Source organism: Rhamphochromis sp. 'chilingali' (assembly GCF_963969265.1).
Source record: "Rhamphochromis sp. 'chilingali' genome assembly, chromosome: 21".
NCBI lineage: Eukaryota > Metazoa > Chordata > Actinopteri > Cichliformes > Cichlidae > Rhamphochromis > Rhamphochromis sp. 'chilingali'.
The window spans coordinates 6,386,097-6,403,756 of record NC_137949.1 but is presented as its reverse complement, the minus strand read 5'-3'; the positions used below and the strand labels follow the sequence as shown (position 1 = coordinate 6,403,756).

The window sequence follows — 17,660 nt, the reverse complement described above, 5'->3', positions numbered from 1 at the left end:
TTGTAAGTTTTTTACTAAACGTGAATGAAAATGAGCGATCACAGAGGGTTCAATCTTAAGAGACTCTTAAGAAACAAATATCAGAAGCTTCTTAGTGGGACTGTAGTCACATGTAGGTCTGTGTAGCTTCTCAGTCATCCAGGTCACGGCAGACCTAGGAGCTTTAAAAAGAAGGTGACTGGACTTCTCTAAGTTTGTTGAAGAAGTTTCACCTCTCATGCAAGAGGCTTCTTCAGTTCTAAAGAATTAATTACATGTAAGTTTTCATATGATTATATTGTAAGTGCTAAAACGTTAACTTGAATAGAATCTGCTTAAATGAAATTTACTTGATTGTATAAATCAAGTTTATACTTAATGATTCATGATTTTAATAAAAAAAAAAACCTTTGATGTTATAAATTTCAGTTGCATTTTACTGAAACTGCTTTGTGCGTGCGTGTCTAGGTTGCTCTGTGGAGATTTATTCCTGTCATGCTCTTTACCTTCTTTTTACGATATCTGGCAGTTCAACATGAGCATCACTGGCGCACAGCTGGTGTTCTGTGGGCCTTGGTGGACTCATGCTTTTGCTGTGCTCCTTTTTTGCAATCATGAACTCAGAACAGGTGAAGATTGCGCGGAAATCACAGAGATAAAGTCTGGACTCCATCACAGCACCGAGGTGGTCTCTTTTATTACACGACAAACAGCTCCTGAGGAGTAACGTGTGCGGACACACACGCACTCGGGGGCTTAATTCTCCGTGTTGGAACACAGCTCAGTTTCCGAGCCTCCTCCTATTGCGCGCTAAGCTCCGAGAAGGCGTGTCCAGTGACGTCTCCGAATGGGACAAACCTTAAACGTAGGATTTGGTGGGCTGGAGAGGGACTGAGTGGAAATATTATTGACACACCATCAAGGAAAAAGTTCGTGGAGGAATAACGCGGAGGAATAAGAGCCGAGGTGCACGTGCCGCGTAGTTTATAGTTTCACTTTTACGCTTTCGTTTATTGAGTGTTTGCGGCGACTTTGACGTTTAACCCAAAGAAGTAAAGCGGCAGACACAGCAGCTGATATGTTCCCGTGACAGGTTCGTGAAATGGAGAAAAGTAAGATGTGATTTCTTTTCCACTGAGATGAGCAGAGAGTGACCGCAGCGCGGAAGGGAGGAGTGAAACTGACCGGATCGTTCCCAGTGTAACAGGTGCATCTCTGCTCGGTTCAACAGTCAATTCTGATTGTGCTCTAACCGACCAACTTTACCGATCTCAGAGAGTTCATGGTTTGACTGACATGGGTAAAACTGCTGCGACAGACTTTCTGCCAATAAAGGCAAAAGGTTCAATTAAGCTTAAATTTACTGTGTAGGAGATGTGTAAGCATAAAATATCTCATTGTATTGCTCTCAACCATAAAATATGCTTTTGCAATTATGAGGCGTGCAGTGTGAGCAGAGTTGAAGAGAGACATGTGTAACATTTACTGTCACATTACAGTAAATGTAGTTTGCTCAGTTGTTAGGGAATTTTAAGAGGTAAGACTGACATTTTTCTGAAAAGGTTTGGTCTTTGGTTGCGGACTGTATTGGCTCACAGCACAGAGGTTGGTATAGATTACATAAAATAAAAAAAGTTGAATTAGGAGAAAAATCATACCACTTAACCTTTTGGGTTGCCATTAGTTTAATGTGGCTCTGATAGGAAGAAGCCAGGCTTTTTCACGCAGTCAGTGAAGAGAAGTTGAGACTTTTGTCATCACCAGCAAAAATGAAGGTTTTTTTTTGTTTTAATTTTCTAAAACTTTCCCAGACACATCAAATAATAAAAAGAGTGGAGCTGTAAAGGCTCCTGCTGATGTTTTGTGCCCAATTTCAGTATCTTATTCAATGAAATGTTTTAATTGCGATTCCTTGTATTTGTCAGAATTTGTATTCAACCCGTAAAGGACAAAAAAGTCAACAAAAGCCCCCAAAACAAAATAAAGGAAGCAGGTATATATATATATATACACAAAAAGGCAAAAATTAGTTAATATTTTTCATTAGATTTTGTCATTCTAGTTCCATCTTTTAAAAACTCCATTCTAAAGAGGATTCTGGTTTAATTTGTCCTTCTTCACAGTTGTACTGCATTCACTTTAAATCTTAAATCTTCCTCTGTGCAGCTAAAATGTATAGATTTAAAAAACAAACGGTGGTTGTGAATCAACCCAGTCACATTAGTTAATCAAACATCTCCTACATAAAATAAAGACATGTTCTTAGACTCATCCTGCAGATGCCTGATACGTGTGTGTGTGTGTGTGTGTGTGTGTGTGTGTGTGTGTGTGTGTGTGTGTGTGTGTGTGTGTGTGTGTGTTCTGAACCTTAAATGTGGCTTTGCTGTATTTTCAAGTTTCCCTTTTCTTAATCCTGTCCTCTCAGGAGCGTGCATTAAAGGCGTTCTTCCACGTCTTATTACAGCATTGCTGTGGTTTTTATGTGAGGATTTGCACTCTAATCTTTAGACGGCCCTGGCGATTAGTTTATCACATCAACAAAACTGACTATCTGCTTGTGTTCTTCAGGCCACACAGTGGATGTAAGCCTGGCAGCCTCCTCTCCGCAGCCTTGAGACTGCTCACGGTGTAATTATAATCTGGCTGTTACTGTAAATACCAGATTCCTTTTCCACTCGCGAATAACTTAGCTGTGTGGGAGATGAAAATATGCACGTGTGTGTGTGTGGAGGGGAGGATGGAGGGAAGTCCTGCCGTTACTAGAAATAAGATTTCAGGCTTGGTGTACATCCCCTTCCGATCTCCGGTTTTCATTCCCATTGAAAAGAATTCCACAGTTTGGCAACGAAAACTCTTCAAGGTCACTCTGCTCCCCCCAACCCCCACCTCCTCCCAATGCAGCCCACAGGTCGTCCGTCACCCGATATACACGAGAACACTATGTGACTAAAACATGGCACTAGTGAGCCCATAAGAGGTGTGCTGCAGTCTTCTCCCTGCAGGCAGGTGTAGCACCAGTAAGAGGACTGTGTGCCGTGCTTTGTAGTGCCACGGAGAGAAGAAGATCGGAGTGGGATCAAACTGCACATGTTCAGAATGCTCGATAATGATTCATTTCAGAAGGAAACTAGTTTCATTTGGCTTCTGATGTCTGTTAATCTGAAACTGGGCGTCAAACTCGTGTATTGAAAGTTGCAGACTGACAGGTTTTTTGCTTTTGTAACGTCGAATCCTTGATGGTTGTCCCGCCCTTCTCTCATGGGGTACACATGTTAACAGACGCTTTATAGATGCTGAATAAAGCCGCTGCCTCGTGAAAGATATAAGTTTTGGAGTGTGCACTGTTTAAATATGCAGTGCAGTCTTCTTTAAATTAGTGCACGACTATGACCCAAATGCGTGTGGTGTATACATTTACAAAAGTTGTAACGTGACAATACAGTATTTTGCTTTACTTTTATTTTATACGTCTAAAACAGTGCTCTTCCTTGCTTTGGATTCTTCCTGTCCACAATCTGTTTCATGCTAAATACACACTGAAGAAAATTAGGCTGTCTGAAAGGATTAAGAATAACAACTGTTTTTTGTTGTTGTTGATCATCATAAATAAAATGCTGATGATTTTACATTTAGTCAGACTGATGAAACCTGTCAAAGATCCTTGCACTTTAAGGCTCACTCAGTGTGCTGGTCTATTACCCGCCCTCTCCTTGTGTTTGCTTCCTCTCCCTTTTCTTTGCTCTCTCTCCTTCCTCCTTCACTCATCCTCTCCCTCTCTCAGGTGTGGCAAGTGAGAGCGCTTAGTGATAACTTTGTCCTTTATTTGACGGAGGACTGGTGTTCTAGAATCTGGCGTCTTTATTAGGATTTACTTGTAATTTAGCTTTTCTTATTGTGTTGCTTTTGGGAGGGAAACAAGTCTTGTTGGCAATTTGAACCTTGGGCGTGGCATCCTCTTTATGGATGTACTTCGTAATGAACAGTGTTACTGCTGATGCTTTGATCATCAGCCGATCTGCTGGTGATTGCTTGTTGGCTTGTGGAGGCACTATCACGTGTTATTTTTTTATATATCAAAGAATGAAAGAATTTATTTATTAGCTGGGGTTTTAACTGACTTTAGGGTAATTTTTTTCTTGTTTTCTCTTTTTTCGCCATCTATTTTGGCACATTTTAGCTTTGATGAATGTTTGATGACATGCTTTGAGATATATTTCAGACTGAAGAACAGTACTGGTGGATATAAACCTGCATGTGTGTGTGTGTGTGTGTGTGTGGGTGCAGATTGTTTTAAATGTATTTATTATTTAATATATTTTATAGGTGGAAACTTACAGGAATTGTTGATTTGCCATTTAGAATTTTTATAGCTCGCCCAGGATTTCAAATGCATCCAGCTAAACTACATCTTGAAAAGGTGGATTATTTGATGATCTTATATTACAGATTATCTTAATTTGGCTCATAATCTTTCCATGAAAAAAAAATCTTAGCAGCCAGGAATAGCACAGTTCTCCCATCATATGAGCCATGCGAGTTGTCACTTCCAGTTAGAACTTGAATAGAAATCAAAGCAAAAGCAGGTTGCACAGATTTGTGAGTTGGCCCTTTTAGCATTTAGTTGAAGTGACCAGCATTGTATCCAGGCAACCATATGAAAAACCACTCATGTGATTACCTGACTTCAACTAAATCTGTGGGGAAAATTGTGAATCATAGTGTGATTCCATCCCAAAAAAGAGAAAGCTGACTGCTTCGAAACGAAGCACAGCGCCACTGTGTCAGTAAACCTCCTCATCATTGGCACATTTATAACTGGTGCACAGAGTTTAGCTGAGATTTCCAGGTTGAACAGCATTGTTTAACTGAAACAACAGACTTTAAGTAGCTTTGCTGATTTTTGGTGGAAATGTATGTGTTACCGTTATTAGAAGCAATTTGGCACCTTAAAATGGCACTGAACACAATGAATGGGTTTTGTTAGATGTCGGTACCTCAGGTAAAAAGTTTGACCTAATTCTGCAACAATCAAAGTAATGGTAAAGAATCCATATTTTGAAAAGGTTAACTTGTTAGTTGTTAGTTTACTACTTGTTAATTTTTAGCTGCTTCCCATTTACATTTAACAAAATAAGTATAATAAATTTAAGAGATTTTTTTTCATTTTATCAATTATTTAGATCATTCCTTTATGCCCTGTGAAGGTAAAATATATTTTAAAAACACTGGTATACAAAGGATTCAACAAACATCACAGGTCTTTCCTCCCCACTGCTGTCAGACTCCATAATAAAGACTTTAACTGATCAAGCACACACATCCATACATATGCAATAATACTAAGTGCAATAATCCTTTCTGTCATCGTTGTATTTTTACTCAGTTGTATATAGTATTTGTATTTGTATTCTATTTTTATCTTATTGTATATTTATTTTATTTTATTCTACTGTATATAGTAGGGCTGAACGATTATGGAAAATAATCTAATTGCGATTTTTTGCCCCAATATTGCGATTGCGATGCGATATGCGATTATTTTTTAAGGTATTTGTCTTCTGTATTATTAAACAAAGACAAGCAATACATCATATAGTATGGCCAATACTATATTACATTAATTTTAAACTGTTCTTTCCTGGAAGACAGACCTCTGTTATGATGACATGAGGTGATGCATGAATTGATGACTGACATTTTTATTTAACTTCTTCAATCACAACAGTATATTTGAACATACACAATAGTTTATTTTTAGCTTACAAACATCTGAGCATAAAGTGCTGACAAGGAACCCTGGTGTAAACATTAAAATGAAAGTCAGTACAATGTGCAGATTGCAGAAATATACATAAAAAAAATCAGTGGCTTTACCACACTCAGTTTTTCGACATCTGTGAACTACTAGACAGTCATTCAATTAAAAAATAATATTAAATAAATAAAACTAATAAATAAAAAATACACACATCTTACTGATCTCTGCAGTCAGTAACATTACACATAAAGTGCAAACATAATAGCAATTGTATAAACACACACACAAACACGCCTTTAAAGTTTAAAGGCGTGAAATTGGACGGTCTAGCCTTCTGATTAGCTAATCAGAAGGCTAGTTCTGATTAGCGTCACCGCTGTCTCGGTGGAGTTTAATAAACTCGGCCGTCTGCTTCTTGCTATCTAAAATATAACCAGACACTGGTGTAAATTCTCGACTGTCTCATACTTCTGTTTAATAAGTTTTCTGTTTGACGTTTAGTCAGCTGTGTGAAAACCAAGGAGGAACCCACCCGGGGGATTAATAAAGTTTTATTTTATCTAATCTAATAACTTTAATCTCAGCCAAACCGATTTACTCACGAACAAACAAAACACTGAAAAAAGCCCAACAATAACATTTTTAGGTTGTCTAAGTGACTTATATATTACGTTTAACCCGAGCAGCGAAACTCCGCGGTGATCTGAAAATGATGTGCCGGGAGTTGTGCCGTTCTCGGCCGCATCAGTAACCCTCGAGCTCCCGGCTAGCTGTCGAGCTGGTGGGTAGCAGACGCCTCTGAAAACGTCGAAGCACTTTTGCAAATATGGGATATCTTGATAAACCGAGCAGATATTTGATGTTTACACAACTACTTTCTCGCCTGAAAATATGTTAAAAGTTTATTTTGTGACCCAGAAAGATTAGTATGAGTAATTTTAAAACTTAGTAGCGGCCGCCATTGCTGGAAACTGGAGTTTGGCTGGGCCGCGCTATGAATTCTGGGATATGGTAGTAATTTGGACAGCCTTCGGCGCGTCGCTGTGACGTAATCGGTCTACAAATGCGGCCTCAGGAGGATGCAGCCCATGAATTGTATAATATAATCGCAGTATAATCGCAGCCTTTGCGGTTAGAAAATTGCACTTGATCATGTCGCGATATTATCGCAAATGCGATATATCGTTCAGCCCTAGTATATAGTATTTTATTTTATTCTATTCTGTACAGTTGTGTACTGTATTTATTCTTATTGTATTCTAATTTTTGCCTCATAACTTTTGCACTGTCCACTTCCTGCTGTGACAAAACAAATTTCCCACGTGTGGGACTAATAAAGGTTATCTTATCTTATCTTATCTTATCTTATCTTATCTTATCTTATCTTAATACATCTAAATAATTTCATTACTATAGAAGAAGAGTGTTATGGAAGCCTTATAAACTTTGGGTAAAGTGTGGTATAAAAACAAAAATTAAACAAAGATATTAAACACAGAGTGCTGACTTTGAAAGAAAGAAAGACTGGCTGCCACAAAACAAGTAGCACGTTTGAATAAATTATTGTTGTTATATTATTATTGTTAAAGTTTATCATCTTGGGCGTATTTGCCTGCAGCCGGCATCTAAAGTTCAAAACTGCTCTCCTTCACTTTGCAGTTCAGGCTACAAACAGCTGCTGACGCCTGAAACTGTCTCATTCGGCTCTGCTGTGGATTTAATTCAGTTTGCTCGGATTGGTTCTTGTCACTCTGGACTCTCTGTCTGACTCTTTAATACATATATTTGTATCTGAGTGTTGATGTTTTTTGACAACCTGACTTGGAGTAGGTGTATCTGATGACTTATGGTCATGCACTGGTGCGTGCGTTTATGACTTATTGTGCTGTTACTGGTGCTGCTGAGTGCTGCATTATTTTCACAGTTCACATTTGTAATGATTTCCGTTGAATTTGTGTGGTAAATGTAATCAGAAAAGTTATTGGTAATGTTATCTCAGATATTTTAATCACATGGATACATCCATGTGCAGTTTTGCTTAATTAAAAAGAGAACTTCACAGTGTTTTCTAAAATTATCTTACATTTCCAGCCAATTATCAGCGTCCTTAGCTACTTTGACTATCCATTACGTTGGAGATCAGTGACCCTGATGTTCAGAAATATCTTTTAGTTTATACAGTTAAACAGCTGCCATTTATATTCTTTTGTGTTGCCTCTAAAGACTATACAGTGGACACAATGTTAAAGTGGAAGGGGCCCTATTGCGCTCATTTCTGATTTTCTATATTTTTATTATTTGATTCTACTAGTTTTGCATGATTCACAACTGCAAATAATCCTCATGTAATTAAGATGAGCACTGATGTAGCCCTCTCAATGCTATTTCATTCCTCTCCCTTTTATGCCAGCTTTCTCCTGATTGGCTGCCCCTTGCAAGTAAAAGATGTGGCCAGCAGGTGAGTGGGGCTTCTTTGATGTGTTAGTTTTTAAGTTATTTCTGCTCCACAAATCAGGTGATTGCTCCTGGATAAACCAGTTATCCAGTTTAGGAATCAGTTACTTTTCCATATAGAGTCAGGTGTGTATTTACTTGAGTTTTCTTTGTGTTGTATTACAATTTGTGTAACAAAAACGCAAATACTTTTACACAAAACTGTAGACCAGACTTAAATATTGGCAACCAACTTTATTTATGGTAATTTTCTATTATCAGAGGATGAATGAATGAGTATCAGAGGCACATAACTGTCCTCTACTATGTAAATATATATATTTTTTCAAAGAGGCTAGTTAGCATATACTTACTTCAGAAGATGATCCACCAGGATAGCCCTATTTTTTCTGTGTACCGCCTGCTTGTTTGCTTAGCAGATACACTTGTACATGTTAACAGGATAACTTGTCCACTATTAGCAGATAAACTTGTTTAAAATCATGTAACCATAATCATATGTTAACACAAACTGAATACTATAGATAGTTTGTTGATTTTCTCTTTGCTTTTTAATCAAGAGGCCATGAGCTAACCACTTTATTTAAAAAAAACAAGTCAGTGTCATTTAGGGTAATGCATGAATGCACCGGTCTCTTAGATGTTTTCTGGTAGCTTTTGAATTCAGCTTACAATTACCGATACCCTGTGTGCACATGTGACATGATCCATGCATATCAGGGGTTTCGTTCACACGTACTACATTTTTAAAGTGAAAAAGATTATATTTGTTAGGTTGATATTAAACATTTTTGCATTAAATGATCACTGTTTGCTCAGGTTAGGAAATGCACATTTGTAAATTATTTTACATGTTCAAATTAGCCAAATTATGCAGATTGCCCACTCTGCTCTCACTAGATCTTATTCATCTACTTAGTTACTTTCTTAACCAAATTTTGCCTCTAGTGACCTTTATTTCTCAATTTTGTGAAGACTCGTCAGAAACTAAAGTTGTAAAATGATACTGCAGTGAATACCTTTGATAGGTTACCAGACTCAGTTCTTGCTCATGGAAAATAACTTCTGTCTGTCATCGTGGCCTCTGTAAATCAGTTTAAAATGTATGTCAAAGTGTAAAGTGCTGTGCAAAAGTCTTGACCCACATGTAATTTCTCTATTTTTTGCTCCCAAGGAACCAGACTTGAGATTTAAAACAAAAAAAGTGGTTTTGAGCTGTAGTTCTCCAGGCTTTCTGAAGGTCTTTCAAGTTTTTCTTTGGGCATTGGCTGCTTTTCCACTCATTTACAGGCCAATCCTTGTAGCTGACTATTTTTAGAGGAATAATCGTGAAAGGCACCTGTCTCAAGGGATGAACCAGCATTGTGTGTACACATAACAGATGGCTTAGCAAGGAGCCAATTCAAAACTGTATCTTTTGCAGTCTTTTGCTACCAGCCAGCAATAAAACCGTATAATTTATTCTCATTTCTATTTTTAGATAGATAAACAGAGTTTGACTGGCATCAAATGGAATCTTTCCACAAACGAGGTGATTTTGAGCTCAACTGGGAGAACCTAGTCAACTATTACTTATGTACTCCACAAATCTGGCTTTTATGGAAGAATGGCAGCTTGAATACATCATCCCGACTGTGAAGCATGGTGGTGGTAGCGTCATGATGCAGTGGTGCCTTTTTTCAACAGGAACAGGATAGCTGGTCAGAGTTGATGGGAAGATGGATGGTGCTAAATACAGGTCAATCCTGTAAGAAGTCATGTTAGAGGCTGCAAAAGACTTGAGACTGTGATGGGGGTTCCCCTTAATCACAGTATACTCACATGTCCCTGTTAAAATGCAAAAGAATCTGTGGCAAGCCTTTTAAATTGGTGTTCATAAATGCCCTCCATCCAATCTGACTGAACTGAAGCTATTGTTCATAGAAGAATGGGCAAAAATTGAAGTCTGAATGTGCAAAGGTGGTAGAGACATGCCCATGGTAACTGCAGTGACAGGTGGTTTGGTATGGTTTTGACTCAGGAGGACTGAATACAAACGCACTTCACACTTTTCAGACTTTTATTTATAACGAATTTTGAGCATCATGTATGACATCACTTCCACTTTACAATTACAGTATGCACTACTTTGTGTTGGTCTGTCGTATAAATTTAAAATAACATTTAAGTTTGTAGTTGTAACAGGACAAAATGTGGAAAAGTTTAAGGGTTGTGAATACTTTTTCAAGGCACTGTATCTACTGCAGACGAATAGTGTCTGAAGATCATGTCCTTAAGAAAAAAAGGATTCTCTTTAATTCAACTCAATTCAATTTTATTTATATAGCAGTCACAACTGTTGCCACTAGGGATGGGTACCGGTGTCCGGTGCCATCATAAACGGTAGTAACCAGACCGAAAAGCAGCGCACATTTCAGTGCTTTATTTTGGTGCTTTTTTTTCCTGAGCTGTGATACACTTCTAGCCAATCATTTTACGTTTCCGAGGATAGTAGGCGGGTCCAGGTACGTACGTTCCTTTAGAGCAGAGCTACAGATTAAAAATGCCCAAGGCGAAGGGGTCAAAGTCTGGCTGTACTTCACAGCAAAATATGCAAACTCAGCAGCCTGCAACAAGTGCTTTAAGGTGATACTGTGCAAAGGAGGTAACAACTCAAATCCGATGAAACACCTGACGACGCATAGCGTTGTTTTTTTTTTAAAGCCGAGAAATGCGCCGTATTTGATGGCAGCAGCAGCCGTTCTTCTCTGCGTGAGTAGCTTTATGTTGTTCGTGTGTAATTTACGTTGAGTAGGCTAACCACGTTATTACATTAATGCATGTAAGGTGAACTAGCAAACATCATCATAGCTACATGCAGCTGTCTTCTTGTTTGATGGCAGATACTCCCTTCACCCTGGCCAAAAAGGCTAAAATGACCAAAGAAAAAGAGGGAAACAGCTAAACATGAGAGGTTTTTGGACAAAGTTTGTATTTTTTCCATTGTTTAAGCACTGCTTCCAGCCAAGAGTGATACCATATATGCCCCATAGCTGCAGAAAAGGCTAACATTGTTATCTTTTTACAAAAAACCAGCTGAATATGAGAGGTTTTTGGACCAATTTTGTGTTCTCCATTCTTTAAGCACCGGTTTGAGCACCGGCACCGTTTCAAAAGTACCGATTTGGCACCGGTATCGGATAAAACCTAAACGATACCCATCCCTAGTTGCCACAAGGTTCACTTCACTTCAATTCAATTTTCAATTTATTTTTTTTATACAGCACAAAATTACAACAGTCACCTCAACCTCTTGCAAAATCAGGCTCGTGGAGGAGCAGCCACGACTGTTTGGGGAGGAGGAAACAGGACAATAGACACGCTGCGGAAGAGAGCCAGAGATTAATAATAGCTAATGATTAAATGCAGACGGGAGTATAAACACATAGAGAGTGAAAAGAGGAGCATGAAGAAGAATGGTTCATTGCGTCATGGGAAACCCAGCAGCCTAGGCTTATTGCAATGGAATTAGGGGCAGAGAGACAGGACAAAAGGCAAACTATGGAAGAAAGCCTGAGTTTAATAATTGCTTATGGTACGTTACGTTATGGTACGTTAGTGGTGCAACGGCTCAAAAATCTCGTGGTGACAAAATTTTAACATTTACTTATTAACTTATTTAAGTATTTTTGCCTTTTAAAAAACTCAACTATAATTGCTTATGGTATACTCAACTCAAGACTCATTCCACGCAATTATATAAAAACAAATTAAGGTAAAATATAGGGCAGTACAGGGCTTTGTATCTACCACTCCGTAGCTTTCCGTTTCCCTGGAGGTCCACCCGTTTGTAGTTGGGCAACAGAAGATGACTGGGACAGTTCAGCCATAACTTTAAACTTTTCCTGCTCATACATGCTTGGAACGATCTTGCGGGATATCATAGCGTGTCTCAAGTACGTTCATCATAGATTAAACCCCTTGTTTTGCACAACGGAATACGGCCTCCCGTCTGCAGCTAAACACCCCAGTAGCTTTTGTAATAGCTTTAGCCCGGGCGGACTGGGCAGCAAAGGGCTGCTTAAATACTGCAAACTCCTCTACTCCTCCACTTGGACCGCTAGCGCTGGCCATAACTATCGCTTGACAGACCCACCAGATTCCTTTTTCGAATCTTTGGATCATGTGCGTGCCGAACCGTGGAGTGGGATCGGTTCGGATTACGGATCATTCGTGATCCGTTGCACCACTAGTATACATCAGGTCCTTCAGTTGATCCTTCTACTGTTCTACAAAGTCTCATCAAAACTTGTCTCAATGGAAGGCCATTCTTAAGGAAGGGAACTGGACTAACAAACGTTTGCAACAGAACTTTGAAGTTTTTGCTCAGATTGTCTCGCCGTGGAGGTCAAGAGAGGTCACTGAGTGTAGTCATCTATAAAACATGATGTAGGCTGTGTCATGGTTTGGTGCTGGATTTTAGTTGTGTTGGAGATCCTGATGGAATTTACGGACTGATGGAAATATGAACCTGCGAATGCAACAAAGTACAGTCAAAAGCACAGATTCGACATACAATACCATTTGGAAAGTATCTCATTGTCAACTACTCCATTTTTCTGCTTGACAATGATTTCGAACACTCCCAATACAATATAAGTAAACCAGGATAGAAAAACACACAACTGAACACTCTCAGCCAGGGACTAGGCCTCCTCAGAGCTCAGACCTCAATGTTATCAAAGCAGTTTATGATCATCTTGAAAGAAAACAGACAGCAATAAAAATCCAAAGAAGAGCTTTGGAATGTTCTTAAAGAAGCCTGGAGAACTATTCCTGAAGACTTCTTAAAGAAATGTCAAGAAAGCTCCTCCAAGGTTCAGGCTGTGTTGAAGAATAAAGGTGATCATACCACATGTTAACTTTCAAGCTTGTTAGAATTGCACAAAGTCTGTTTTTGCCGTATATACTGTATTTCCATGTATGTCACATTTCAATAAATTTCCTATTTTGACTAAAAAGTGTGCAAGCCTTGAGGGCTGGCTGAAGGCACAATACTGTACGTTATCTTAAAATCTATATACTCTTTCCCAGTACTGCATTTTGATACTGTTCTCTGTTAGGCAAAAAACTCTATGGTGGTAACCTATTAGGCAAGTAATAGGTCAAGATCACCTCTAGATGGTCAGGAACCAGCAGCTTCACCAGCTTCTCTTCTTGTGATCAGGACAATTTTTTAGTTGCGTAGCAATTCTCCCTTGAGCCCAAATGATGCTTGATGTTCTGGGCTTATATTTAGAGAGAACAGGTGTCACTGGAAGCAACAACAAAATATAAATATTAGAGGATCAGTTATTTATTTTGACTGTCTGATTCATAGACAAAAACGATGGATGTAGCTTCCTGGTTGGAAAAATTAGGCCACTGCAGGAATACTTTAACCTGCGTCTTAAGGCCACCAGATGTTGGCAACCACCTAATGACCAAGTCATTTCCTAATGAGTTTGTTTATGGTCTGACTGAAGGTACAGTCAGAAATAAGTCACATAATTGGTCAGTGAATATAGCTAGCAGTTCCAGGAAGTGGTAAACTCACTGACAAGGTTATCGTGAATAATTATTTGATATAAGAATTTTTATAATTAATTTATAACAGTAGGAAAAACCATAAAGGTGCAATTAGCTATAAAGACTTAACACCACTTTTTGCACCACTTTTAATTTTTTTCCTGCTCTTGAGCTTCACATTTATTTGAGGCTAATAATTAATGAAAATAACAACAACAAAAGAATTACAGAGAGTTCAGCAACAGCTCCTATCATCCTCAACTTTCTTTACCCCTGCTTGTTTCTGTTTTTGGCAAATAAACCTTGCTGGGACAGCAGGTGTGAAATCCTCTCTCGTCGTTGTGTCTAAGTAGAAAAATGTAGCCTATAGGTCTAGTCATGTACTACTGACTTGTGACACAGTAAGCATAGATGGGCCAGTTGTCCCAGCTTTGTAGCTTAGTACTCGCAGTACTAATCCGTTCATCAATTTCCCATTTCCCTCCACTTATCCCATTCCGGGTCGTGGTGAGGCTGGAGTCTATCCCAGGGTACACCCTGGACAGGTCCTCAGTTTGTCACAGGTTTAACTACAGGCACTTTAGAATCACGAGTTAAGCTATGAAGCACGTCTCTGAAATGATCACATACTTACGTATCAAATTTTAGCACTTGGTGTTAACTGATTTAACACCATCCCTGAGGTATTTTTTGCTACTTTTACACTTAAATTTGATGCTTAAAAGGTTCAGAAGAAAAATGGAATGCCTTTCACAGGACGTGGCAGAACTCTGCTACAGTAAATGGGCCAAACCCATCTGGCAGGTAGATGGAGTGGCAGCAGTGACAGGTGACAGCTAAAATGACTCCACATCCCGACACTGTAATCAGTCTGTCCGTTCTGCCGTAGCCTCTCTGTTTCGACTTCTCTGCAAACCAGAAGCAGAAACTTCCTCCTGCTACTCCTGCATGCATGTAATCTGTCAACCTCTTTAATTCGGCGGGCCTCTCGTCCTCCAGCAGCTCCTTGTCGGCTTTGTGGGATTGAGAGAATGGAGGGATAGAGGCTGCCTAATAGTTTTGCCGGGAGCCTTTGTGTTCCGGTATGTGTTACTGGCTGGGAGCCTTTTTCTGACAGGGGGAGCTTCTTTATACAAGAGGAATAAACAAGTTTTTAATATACTGCCTAAAGAAGGACATAGTTTAATCCATTTGTGGTCAGGTCTCATGATTTTTTTGTTTAAAGTATAACAGCAATGCACCCCCTACTTTTCACAGATTGTCAGAAGTGTTTGGGGTTTTTGATTCTGCGACAAAGATGTTTTTGTTGGTGGGGATAAACCGACTTTGGCCACATTTGGAGGCTGGTAGATGAGTTTAGGTTACATGCTGCACCTTTTCAAAACTGAAGTCCAGTATTGAGCTTTAGAATGAACTGTGCCATATGCAACATTTAGCTGGGTATTTATTTATAAAAGTTTATTTTAACTCGGGAATTTTTTCTCTTTAAAGTTTAGACGGTATGTAACTGATTTACTGGCTGGTTATGCAGTGACAATAAGCTTGAAGCAGCGACACACTCCCAAACTTTTAAGTCCACCGGACAATGCATGGTGTCACTGTCCTCTGCCTCTTTCATTTTGCATTAAGGAAACTTTGGTTTTGTCAAAGGTTGTTTCTAACCAAGCGGCCGTATGCGCATGTATTAAATAAAAGATGCCCATTTAGGTGAATATAGACTTCTACATCATGCTTTTTATTTTCTGTTTTTACTACCCAAAACAACTGATATTATGAGTAACCACTTAACTAAAAAAGATATTTTTTAGTCTGTGTTTTTCCCTTAAAGTTTGGTCCTACAGGGTCTAGATGTTAAAAAAATGCCTTCATTACTTGACTGATAAAAAATTATGATACTTAATGTTTTCTCTTTTTTTCTGTTTTAGTAGTAAGAGTGAAAAGTAGAAAAAGACCAGCATCTTCTTAAAAGACTAAAACATTTTAACAATTTTAGCTTTTATGAAAATTTGAGCAAAATAAAGGCAAAGCCGTCCTGATTGTTCAATAGCCCGGTTCTTAATTATATGTAAATGAAAGGAAGCAGTGGAATTAAACACTGGGTCCTTTGACCCCTTGTTGCCTGACTGGTGGTTTACCATGGAAAGCTGCCATGAGCACCAGTGTGTCCAAAGCTCAAACTTGAGCACAACATTCTGACAGAAGAGCTTTATTCATAGTAAAAGCCTGAGTGTTGAGCCACACAGCTCTAGGAATTAAGTGAGTTGTTTATACTCTTTTTTTATGTCTTTTAAATTAAGTGTGAAGTCATTTAGTTAGAACATTTGGCTTTTTTTTTTTTTGAGAAATACTGAAGAGTTGCAATCAATTAGAGCACAGCAGTGTGTTTAAATTTGGCAAGTCTGAGAAAATATTCAGATGTGAAATGTCAGGCAGAGTGTTGGCAGTTAGATTTACTATAATTGTGAATCTTCTGTTTGGTCTCTGTAGCAGTTTAATTTTCTTTTCCATTCCTGCTGCTTGTTCCATAAACTTTGATCTGGTCGTGCTTAGCTCTTGCAAGTCGTATTTCATGGATGCAATAACGCTTTAATTATGCATATGAGTAAACTGCACTACAAATCTAACAAAAGAATTCTCAAAATTCCTTGCAAGTAGCACCAAACGTTCTTTAAGTACTGCACGTGCTATCAAGCTGCTTGGTGTTGGTGAAAATATGTGCGGATATTTGTGCTAAAACACAAAATCACTTTATAACAGCAAACATGTCCTACAATGCTGAATTTGTCCTCCAAGGCAGTTAAGTCATAGGAGGAGTTGCAGTTGACAGAAGGCAGATGACCCAGCTGCAGTCCCAACAGCAACACTCAAGTCATTTCTGGGTCACTAGTGGGCAGAAGAACTCAGTAGCGAGCCCACAAAAGCACGTAGGACTAATACATTTTGGCACCGTGTTAGCAAAAAGTTGCCAGATGTACATGTCATGTACATTCCACTCCTGACAACCAGTGTTGGTCAATTTACTTGAAAAAGGTATTAGTTACTAATTACTGATTACTTTTCCAAGAAAGTAAGTACTTTAGTGATTACTTATTTTCAAAAGTAATTAGTTACTTATTTTTCAAAAAGAACCTGAATACATAAAGCAACAGACCTTTCAGCCCAATTCTATTTTTTTATGCATAATCCATCATATAAAACTGAATAAATTTAAAGCTTGTTTTATTAGTTTTAATCTTTAAACTTGATGCACATTGCATCAAGCAAAAAATTTAATTATATGCAACAGTCTTTGACTTGAAGAAATTTGTTTAACATTTAAACCTATTTTCTGCATATTCCAGCATATAAAATGTAATAATTTTTGTGTTTACACTCACTCTTTCAAATAGATGCAATGAAAACACAGCAAAGGATAAATAAAATCAAAGATTCAGCTGCACTAGGTCCTGTTCCTCTTAAATCTGTTGTCACCTGTTTAGCAGGAGTGGGGCCGGTGGAGGTTTGCCCAGTGCCGCAGCAGTCATGTCAGTTGGGGGATCTGTGGGTTTCTCTGTGAATTTCACATTCCCGTGCCGGCGTGCTAGGTGCTTGCTCAGGTTTGAAGTTCAATTTTTTGCTGTAGAAAGAAGTTTTCTTCCCACACAGTGTGTGAGTGTACAGCGCACACTAATGTTTTTGTCACTTTTTACAGAATCAAACTCAAAGTAATGTCAGTTCAGTACTTCCACGCTTTAAACGCTGCATGGTTGTACTCTCTCCCACACTCCATATTATCCATTATTGGTCTGCACACATCTGTTGCTGCCACGGACGTTGGCAGCTCATACGTCATTGTCATGAGACACTCACAAAATCACGGTTTAGTAACGCAGTAACACAGCGTGCTTACGGGAAAGTAACAGTAATCGAATTACTTTTTTGC

General features: G+C 38.7%; 1 protein-coding gene across 1 annotated transcript in view; it reads left to right on the top strand.

The window, feature by feature from the left end:
* The first annotated feature begins 872 nt into the window (after positions 1–872).
* Positions 873–17,660, top strand: part of esr2b (estrogen receptor 2b) — a 72,412-nt gene continuing 55,624 nt past the window's right edge. The window contains exons 1-2 of the mRNA XM_080871822.1: positions 873–1,072; positions 8,148–8,195. The gene's annotated coding sequence lies outside the window, so the exon portion shown is untranslated. The remainder of the gene's footprint in view (positions 1,073–8,147; positions 8,196–17,660) is intronic.